This window comes from Helianthus annuus, chromosome 1, assembly GCF_002127325.2.
Source record: "Helianthus annuus cultivar XRQ/B chromosome 1, HanXRQr2.0-SUNRISE, whole genome shotgun sequence".
In the NCBI taxonomy this organism is placed as follows: Eukaryota; Viridiplantae; Streptophyta; class Magnoliopsida; order Asterales; family Asteraceae; genus Helianthus; species Helianthus annuus.
In genome coordinates, this window is record NC_035433.2 from 32,268,169 (window position 1) to 32,278,913 (window position 10,745).

Genomic DNA, 10,745 nt, shown 5'->3' on the forward strand with positions numbered 1-10,745 from the left:
TTAACAGTTAATAAAAAATAAGAAACATACCTAAAATGCAAAGGTCTCTTCTCAACTGGTGTAGCACAACCAGGGGCGGATTCAATGTGCACTTAGCCGTAGCACGGGCTACGGCTCAACCCGGTATTCGCATTCGCAGTGTAATTTTTTTCCGATTTTATACATAAGATACCCCTAAACATATACGATGAAACCCCTAAGAGAAGATTATGAAACTTGATATTATTCATTGAGCCCAAAACATTTAGGGGCTGTTTGGCAACATCTGAATGGTTAAGTGCTGAACCAGTAAGAGGTCTGAACCATTAAGAGTCTGTATAATGCTTAACCGTTCAGAGGTAAATGTCTGATCAATTCAGATTAGAGGTCTTACCCATTCAGTATCTGTTTAAATCTTAACCATTCAGAGGCAAATGTATGAACCATTCAGACATCTGCTTGTGAAACAAACAGTCTGAACCATTAAGTGCTGAACCAGTAAGAGGTCTAAACCCATTAAGAGGTAAACAAACAGCCCCTTAGTAACTAAGAGCATTTACATCCAATCCATCAAATTATACATACATTCCACTAAAAAACAACTCCTATATCAATATATTTCCACTAAAAACAAATACTTTTTCTCTCTCCTTTCAATTAAATAATATTATCATTACATTTTTCTCTAACTTCCACACACAACCACTTTCAAAATATATTAAAAAATTATAACGGGTGAACAGTGTCCCCCCAAATATACAGATGAACAGTAACATTTTCTCTCTCCTCTACTCACAACCACTTTTTATACCCTTTATAATATAAAAACCCCTCCTCACATAATTTGATGGTTAGGATGTGAATGCTCTAAGCCCAAAAAAATAGTTTTATGATAATTGTAATAACTAATAAAGCCTAAATAATAAAATAATCTATTTGAACAATGCCCTGGTTTGTGCAATTGAAAATGATTTTTTTATGACGACGATGTGATGGAGCGATTTCAAGCCATAAAAAAAGAAGAGGACAAATCTATTAGGTATTTGCTTTACTTTATTTATTTATTTATTGTCGTTTTTCTAACATTGTATGACTGCACGGTAAAAAAAATTTTGGGATACCCCTGATTTAATGGGCTAGTTCCGCCACTGAGCACAACTGACTTTTTCACGATAGAAGATATATATCGTCGGTTGAAGTTACAACTCTCCCATCAAAGAATGTAACACATGCAACTTTTCACGATGTTACAACAATTATATTGCAACATCGACATTGAAAGGTTGATGTGTGATGGCCAACATCATTGAAACGACGATGTTGGAACAATGATACCGGAACGATAACATGTAAACAGAATCATCAAATATTCGAACACAATTGTGTAATCGGAGAATAGCGGCTGAATCACGAGAGTCGAGAAAGATGCATTTGAGAGAGAGACACGCTTGCAGATATCAGCGAGAGAGATTTGAATGTGCAGCCAGATAATTATGTCTTATTTATAGAATTAGAAAATATGGTTTGAATTTTTAATTTTGAATGTGGAGCCAGAATTTGAATTGGGAACAGATGTTTGATTATAAAATGTTGAGGACAGATGTTGATTAGAGAGAGTAATTGATATGTTATATATATGGAGCCACTGTAATTTTGAATTTTGAATTTGGAGCCATAATATTGAATCGTGAGACGTTTTGAAGTTTGAATTTTTAATCATCAGTGGTTTGGTTACAGTGGTTTGATTACATTCTTTTGAATGGGCAGACCTTTGAATGGACAATAGTTTTGATTACAGTGGCTTGAATGGACATTGGTTCGTATTATAACAGAGATTTTGAATGGGTAGACCTTTGGAATCTAAATGTGGGCCAACTTTGAATTTTAAAGTCTTTTAATATTAGGCTTTATGATGTAATAATGAGATAAGAAAAGCCTTGTTGGACACTCTCTCCTGCTGACACATCAGCTTTTCTTATGTCACTTGGGTTTCTCCTTTAATAGAAAGTATAGATTGATTTAGAGTTTTATGAGTTAAATGCCATTTTAGTCCCTGTGGTTTGGGCCATTTTGCCAGTTTAGTCCAAAGGTTTCATTTTTAACCCGTGGGTCCAAAAAGGTTTCACAGTTGCCATTTTAGTCCACTTGGTTAATTTCAACCATTTTTTCTGTTAACGAGAAGGCCAATTTGGTCATTTTGTATGTAATTCTGTTAACTAAAAGGGCAATTCAGCCATATAAAATGACCGAATTGGTCTTCTCGTTAACAGAAAAAATGGATGAAGTTAACCAAGTGAACTAAAATGGCAACTGTGAAACCTTTTTGGACCCACAGGTTAAAAATAAAACCTTTGGACTAAACTTGCAAAATGGCCCAAACCACAGGGACTAAAATGGCATTTAACTCTTTAATTTCACTAGTAAAATTTGCGTAGGAAATTTTGCCAGTGTTGGTTTGGTTCATTTTGGCACCAGCACTCGCTACAATAACCGAAAAAGAAAACCTAAAGGGAAAATTACTTTTTGAGTCTCTATGTTTTAGGGGTTTTAACCACTTGAGTCGAAAATCAAAATGTTTAACGCCCTGAGTCCCTACAACCACTTTTTTTTAACCATTTGAGTCCAATTTTTTAACTCTGTTTGAATTTTTTGTTAGTTTTTCATTAAAAGACTAAAATACCCCTGCATATTATTATTATTATTATTATTAATATTATATTATTATTATTACTATTATTAATATGTTACACACTCACACACACACACTACACAGTGATTACTCTCCCTCTCTTTCTTCCTCATCTCTCTCTTCCTTCTCCCTCTCTCAACCCTAACACCACAATCACCATCAATCACCACCAATCCTAACACTACCATCACCGTTGCAACACTCATCTCTGGCACCACCACCACCATCACCACTGCACCTCCACCAACGCACCATCACCTCTGCCCGAAACCCTAACGCCGCCATCACTGAATGTTTTTTGTTCACCGTTTTTGTTATCTGTGATATCTTGATTATGCTTTAATTTATCTTAATTTTGAGCTTCCAATATTTCTTACAGGTAATTAGGATTCTTAATTACTGGGGAACAAAGAGTAAAAGAAAAGTATTTGCTCATAAACTAGTTTAGGGTTTACAAACTCTTTATCATTTAGCGGTGGTTTTTGTTTGTATATGGTCTCTGTCTGATCCACAAGGATTTAAAAGGAATAATTTTTTTTATTTAAATGGTATCCGTTGTTGAGGTTGTTTAGTTCAATGATGGAGGAGTTCCGTTGAGATATCAGTGCCGGAGAGTAGGTAGCGGAGACGGAAGAGGTGCGACGGTAAGTGTGGTTTTGGCAGTGGTGGTTACAGTGAAGTGAGGGTGGGACGACACTGATGGTGGAGGGATCTCGGCAATGGGGGTGAGACAGTGTTAGTAGGTGTTCGGAGGTGGAGGTAGTGGGGGTGTCAGTGGGGTGTTAAACATTTTGATTTTATATATTAAAAGTTTATGCATTAAATACTTATTCCTTGTACTCATGTGTATATAAGACTTGTACTTTGTGTATAAATGACCAAATTACCCTAATAGTTAACAGACTTGGTGGATGGTGTTAGAAATTTAGACTCAAATGGTTAAGAAAAGTGACTATAGAGACTCGGAGCATTAAACATTTTGATTTTGGACTCAAGTGGTTAAGACCCCTGAAACATAGGGACACAAAAAGTAATTTTCCCAATACCTAAAAAACTAAAGTTATGATCCGCCCAAAAAGATATCGACACTTATTTTACATTGATCAAAATCTATAGTATCAGTATCGGTACGGTACCAACACTTGTATAGATTCAAGTCGTGATACGCGGTTGTGCTTAAGTTTTTTCTCGCCATTACAATATAAGTTGCATTTGAAAAAAGGTGTATCGAAATAACTGTAAAATGATGAACTGACTTGGTATATTAATATCCACAATGGTTTTATTACACAGAAGTTGTAGAAGTTGTATGATGTAACTCAAAAAATAATGTCATCTTTTAAATCCATCGACCATAAAAACGATACCGATAGCGATATCGAAGTTGTTGGTCGGTACAAACTTAGGTGTTGTTCGTTTTTTTTCCAGAAAAGCTCTGCGCAGGCTCTTTTGTTTGCGCCACGCAGACCACGCGCAGACTGTTTGTTTTTCCAAAGACGTTTCTTAAAAAAACGTCTTTGCGAGCTCTTTTTGGTGCAGACTTGGCCCAACCACTTCTAAGATCTTCTAAGGTTGCAGAGGGTTACACACCACCACCCACCACCACCGTCCATCGCCAACACCACGACAACCACCGTTCACCACCCACCACCGTCCATCACCACCGTCCACCACCCACCACCGTCCATCACCCCCACCACCATCCATCACCACCACCACCGTCCACCACCCACCACTACCATCTACCACCATCACCATCCATCACCACCACCACCACCACCTACCACACCAGCTTATTTTAGAAGTCTATTGTCACACCCCAACCGATGGCGGAATCATCGGGGTATGGCACTGAGCAAAACAGATTGTCCAGAAGTTTTCATAACAACTATCATCACTATTCATTTTAAATAACACGTCCCATACCGTGTCCCAAATAATAAAACAAATTATTACAGATAACAACCAGTCAAATATTCTGTTCCGACAACTCAGATTTAAATGTAAATAATAAAATATTGTTCAAATGCTTCTAGTGACCCGGCCTGACAAGATCTACAGATAATTATGCTCTAGCTGCTTATTCCTGACAGACAACTATTTGCTGGGGGGCTCTAGAGCTTTATTCTAGCCTCGCTTTCCTAGCAAGCAAACATCTTAAATACCTGTCACATACGTTAAAATAAAGTCAATACATATAATGTAAAGGTGAGCATACAAGTTTGATAATAGCATAACAGAGTTCGAATAGTTTACGCATAACCAGCACGTACACAGAGGAAAACGAAGCATGTTAATTATCGACATGGATCTATCGATACCAATGACTGCGGGTTGACTGTCCGAGACAGTTCGCAATACATGATTACCACCGTAATCCATGCAAGTAATTGTCCTTAACAACCCCCGTGTGAATGGGTGCTGAGTCCAAACTATAGTACTACGTCGTTAAAGCACGTAGACAGCATTCCACGTGTAAACATAACAACAAGCATTCATTTAGTCACGTAATTCATGCGAATCGGTTAGCGTTCAAATAATTGAGTAGTGTGACCGATTTTGTTTTGAAATAAGTAACGTGTGTAACACCCTGCTAAAAGAAAAAAGGGGATCGAGTATACTCACAGCGATTGATTGATGGATTGAAGGGAGCGCTTGAGAGTAGGGTTAGTCTGAACAGTTTGATAGCATAACGATGAATACACATAAAAAGGAAACAAGGGATAGTGGGTCGAACAGCCTAGTCGATCGGATTGTAGGTTCGATCGGATGGGTTGTTCGTTCGGAGAACCAGTCCGTTCGGACAGTCTGTCCGGTCGGTTGGTCGGACCGATCGGATGGACTATTCGAGTGGATTGTCTCTTCCTTTGGAAAGGATGTGTTTGTGTATGATGGTTTGACCTTTTGAGGTTTTCGTCGTGGTATTTGAGAACATTGAAGTGTTCTTACCTTTCAGGTCGATCGATCGAACGGGTCGTTCGATCGGTCGGCTTAACCGATCGGTTAGACACTTCCGTGGTGAGTCCTCAGCAGGATGTCACCTGATCAGACAACATGTTCGATCGGGTGGCATTCCAATACGTCGAACGAGTTGAAAATAGATTAAGTGTTGAAGCATACTATCTCATGATCCGAAGAGTAATGTTTACCAATCAGTCATTCGATCGGACATCACTTCGTTCATTACCATACTTTGTGAATTTGTCAATTTGTGGGGCCATATGCTAGCCGATCGGCTGGCCCGGTCGATCGGCTGACATGTCCGATCGGTTGGGCTGTCCGTTCGAACAGCCTAACCGTTCGGTCAGCATCCAAACCTGGTCGGCCTGTTCGTCTAACACTTGGCTGGTCTGATTATTTGACGTTATGTTGAGGTAGTTTAACAACGAGCTAAACCATGGAACTTTCGTTCTTAATTGTTTTCCCTGCTCGGACAGGAATCACCCAAGTCCGGCCGGTGAACTGTTCTGAACGGTAGTTTGATGTTTAACTTGAAGTCGATGAACCTCGTGGATAGAATCAGAATCTTGAACCACTCATCCATTAGAATGATTGGTGAGTCGGCTTAAGCTCCGTTTCTACCGGTTTGAAGGCATTGAGTGTAAAAGAGTTGAAAGGAAGTTGGAAATCCTTCTTTCAATCCTTCACACCATGTAAAGTTCAGATCTGTGATAGATCTTAGTTTGTTTATGTGGAAATCAGTTAGATCCAAGCTATTCATGGTGAAATGAGGCCAAAACATGATGTTCTTGAAGAACACCATGATGACATCATCCTAGAATGCTTAGATCTTGATGATTTCATGGTTAGAAATCAAGATTTGAAAGATAGAAAGGTGTAGGAGTGTGTATTGATCAAGAAAGTACAAGATTGAGGATGAAAACTTACCGAAATTGGAAGAAATAAGGGGAGCACGAGCTGGTCGGTCAGAGAGTTTCCAAAAGTGGAAAGAATGACAATGACAGCCCTATTTATAGGCTTCCCAAAGAGGAAAGGGCTGGCCGATCGGCCAGGCATCCCGATCGAATAGCCTGCTCGAGCAGACAGTCCGTCCGATCGGCCTGGCTGTTCGATCGGCTGATAGCCTGATTGATCATCAGCCTGGTTCGAGTGTTCGGTGCGATGATTTTTGACGTTTCGATTTCGGTTGAAGATGATACGAATACGATAGAGTTTCCTATTCAAATTACTTTTAGTCCCAACTACTATATCTAACATACAATCATCTACATCTAGCATAGTCTCTTCTCTGCCAATTATCACAACTTGATTTCGATTGAGTTTCGAGTTTCGATTCGATTGATTCGATTGATCACCACACATTACATAAAATAAACACGCACAAGTAACATATAAGGCACACACACGTATAATAACAACCAAAGTTCGCGTAATTCGAGGTTCGAGTTCGATGATGGTTCGATCGGTTTGATTATTGATTAGTTAACTTTATCGCATTGTTACTTCCTACTATTCACAGTCGTAAATCGTTTCGCGTCGATTAAACATTCGATTAGTTCGATCCTCGATTAACAACACTTACTCCACATAATACAAATAAATCTTAAAATAGACTATTTACAGTCAAAGAAGTCAACTCGACATTCGAAAACACGGGGTGTTACAGCCTCCCCTTGTTTAGGGAATTTCATCCCGAAATTAGGCTCGAAGCTGCACATCACCGTGAATGATTTTACCAATTTCTCGCTTCAGATCTTCATTCAAACAACTGCGGGTACTTAGCCTTCATGTCGCTTTCGAGTTCCCTAGTGAACTCTGCGCCTCGTTTGCCTTCCCATCAGACCTTCACGATAGGGATGCGTGAGCGCCTGAGTTGCTTGGTTTGGCGATCCATGATTTCGACAGGCTTCTCCACAAAGTGTAGCGTTTCGTTTACTTGAAGGTCATCGAGCGGTACAATCAGATCATGATCAGCGAGACACTTTCGGAGGTTCGACACATGGAAAGTTGGGTGGACGTTACTAAGTTCCTCCGGTAGTTCGAGTCTGTAGGCGACTTTTCCGATTCTTTCCAGAATCTTAAAAGGTCCAACATATCGAGGCACTAGTTTCCCTTTCTTGCCGAATCTGACCACACCTTTCCAAGGTGATACCTTTAGGAGTACGTAGTCGCCAACGTCAAATTCAAGGGGTTTACGTCTTCTATCAGCGTAACTTTTCTGTCTATCCCTAGATTTCGACAAGTTATCGCGAATCTGGAGGATTTTTTCAGTCGTTTCTTGTAATAGCTCGGGACCAGTTAGTTGCGAATGACCGATCTCATGCCACACAATAGGCGAACGACATCTTCTCCCATATAATGCCTCGAATGGTGCCATTTGTATGCTGGCATGATAGCTGTTGTTGTACGAGAATTCGACTAACGGTAGGTATTTGCTCCAACTACCACCGAAGTCTATAACACACGCGCGGAGCATGTCCTCAAGAGTACGGATCGTCCTTTCGGTCTATCTGTCGGTTTGAGGATAGAATGCAGTACTCAGGTTAAGCAACATGTAACACCTCGAAAATTCACGCCCTATAATGTAATGACACGTGTCATAAGCTTAAACGTGAGAAAGAATACTCTAGAGGGACTAAAGTTGACAAACATGGAAAGTATGTGAATATAAGGGTTCAAAAATGTCAATGATGGATAAATATATTCTAGAATAGCCCTACAAAATGTATATACCTTCAAACGAATAAATCATGGATCATACGGAGCTAAATGTGAAAGAAAGTGAGAGATTACAAACTACAGGGGTTAAATGTGTCAACATGTTTAAGTTATACCTCTGAGTGACCTTTTAGCAAACCCGAAGCTTTGTAACGGTAAATTATGCTCACTAGAATGCACGGTAAAAATTTCATAAAGTTTCGTTATAATATGAGGAAGTTATGATGAAATTCGTATATGAGGGGTTAAAGCGTAAACATTGAAAATTATGACTTTTCGGGTAATAACAAAGTGACCAAGGACTTAACAAAGTGGGTATAAGTCTCGAGGTCCTTATACGTAAATAAGAAGGGCTCATAATGCAAAGAATACCCTTTCGAAGAGCCAAGAGCCAACATGTAATAATTGAAAGATTTGAAATCTTACAGCAGGTCTCAGGCGGGCCGCGTAAGACTTAACAGAGTTTTACGCGGGCCGCGGCAGATGCCCAGATATAGAAAATGTAGACAGCAGCCTGTTCAGCCTTTTAACCGACTTAGAACGATTATTTTCCAGCATGGGCGACCCCTAAACAGTTCCTAGGCCTTAGGGGCCCTTGTAAATGGTCTGGGAACAATGCTAGACTTAGTTGTCATGATCACAAGCCCTCAAGAACACTATAAAAGGCCCTTCATGTTGCAACATTTGATCACACCTTCCATCTGCTTTCTTGGACCTTCCTGGAGCATAAGAGCAGACCCAAGCCATCTCTAATAGTGCATTAGACTTTGGTAAGTATGCTTGACCTTCCTTGATTGAGTTTTTGCTTAGTTTTAGCTTAAAAGTCAAACCGTCGTAATTAACGTTTGACTTAGCGATTAATCAGTAATGGTTCAGTGTTTAGTCGAATCAAAGGTAGTTATAAGTTGGTAATCATGTGGGCTTTAAACCCTTAAAAGGGCACCCTCTGATTCCCGCTCTAACTAGATCAAATGTCGGGTCAAAGCTTGTATTAAAAAGTCAATAGAAGCATGATTTTTGAATTAACATATAATTAGCAATGCTGAAGGTGTGTAACCTATTTTACCACTCTTATAACTTAGTAATAAATGTAAGAACATGTCTAAACATGTTCGACCCGACAATTTTCTGTTTAGACCCGGTTCAGAACCGAAAGTCGCAAAACTTTGACTTTTGCTTTGACTTCAGTTCTGACCCAATATAGTATGACTTAGATATGCCTTAGAGCTTCCTTAGGACCAAGTTACATAATGGTATAACCCTCTGTGATTGTTTCGTTGTTTGTCGATTTCATTTGCACGTTTCCGTTAAATGCTCAATGTTGACCATAATGCCCTTTTGACCATAAAACAAGAATTTTGGAAATGTGAGAGGACAATAATCTTTGCTACTGATTTATTAACATGTCCCTAAAATTTCATGTCAGTTAGAGGTCTAGAATAGGAGTTATGCTAAATAGCGCATTTAAGAAATCTTTTGTTAATTAAACGGCGCACTTAGCATAAAGCCTATCTAAACCCAATTTCAACACCAAACCTTTTACACACTGATGTAATATAATATTTTGGGATTTTTAAAGATTTTTAATTATTTTTAACCTGCTTATAACCAAAGGTTATGACCTTGATTCGGTAAATACCGATTATACCCTTTTTGGTTATAAAAAGAGCTCTACATAGTATTTTGACGCCAATCCAATTGGTACTGATTTCATATAATAAATTAAGTATTTTGAACCTTATAACCTAATCGGAAAACTCAGATTTCCTGTATAACCCAGAAATCGCTTAAAATGGCTTTTTACGCGTATTAAACACCTAGTATGGGTTTAAAACCATTTTTGTCATATAAGACTTATTACCAACTGATAAGATCTATTAAAATAAGTTATTTTACTGATGTATCGAGACCCGAGTCTCAGAATTATAATTAATCTCTTTTATAATCTTTAAAATGACCAAAATACCCCTAAGGGGCTTAATATGAGATTAAACTCGTTTTGGGCATAATGGAAGGTATCCTACTGATATAACAACATATTTAGAGCATATTGACTTAGGAAACCTGTATAGGACTCTTACGGTTACCCGTTACGCTAATTACGCGTTCGGTTCGGTTTATGTAACTAGTTTGCATAAATTAGCCGAAACGGGTCAAACCATGTCGTTTTATCTCAAAATCCAGAATGTGGTTGGATTACCCATATTATACAAGTCTTCAAACTTGTCGGGTCTAAATCACATTCTATTCCGGTCTTCGCTTAATCACGCGTTCGAACCGTATCCTTCTTTAAAAACTAACCGGTCTAAGTTTAGACTTAATTAAAGACCCGTTAGGATTCTAATAGGTTATTATAAACCTTCGTTCCAGAATAGGAGGCCTGGTAAAAGCTACTTGC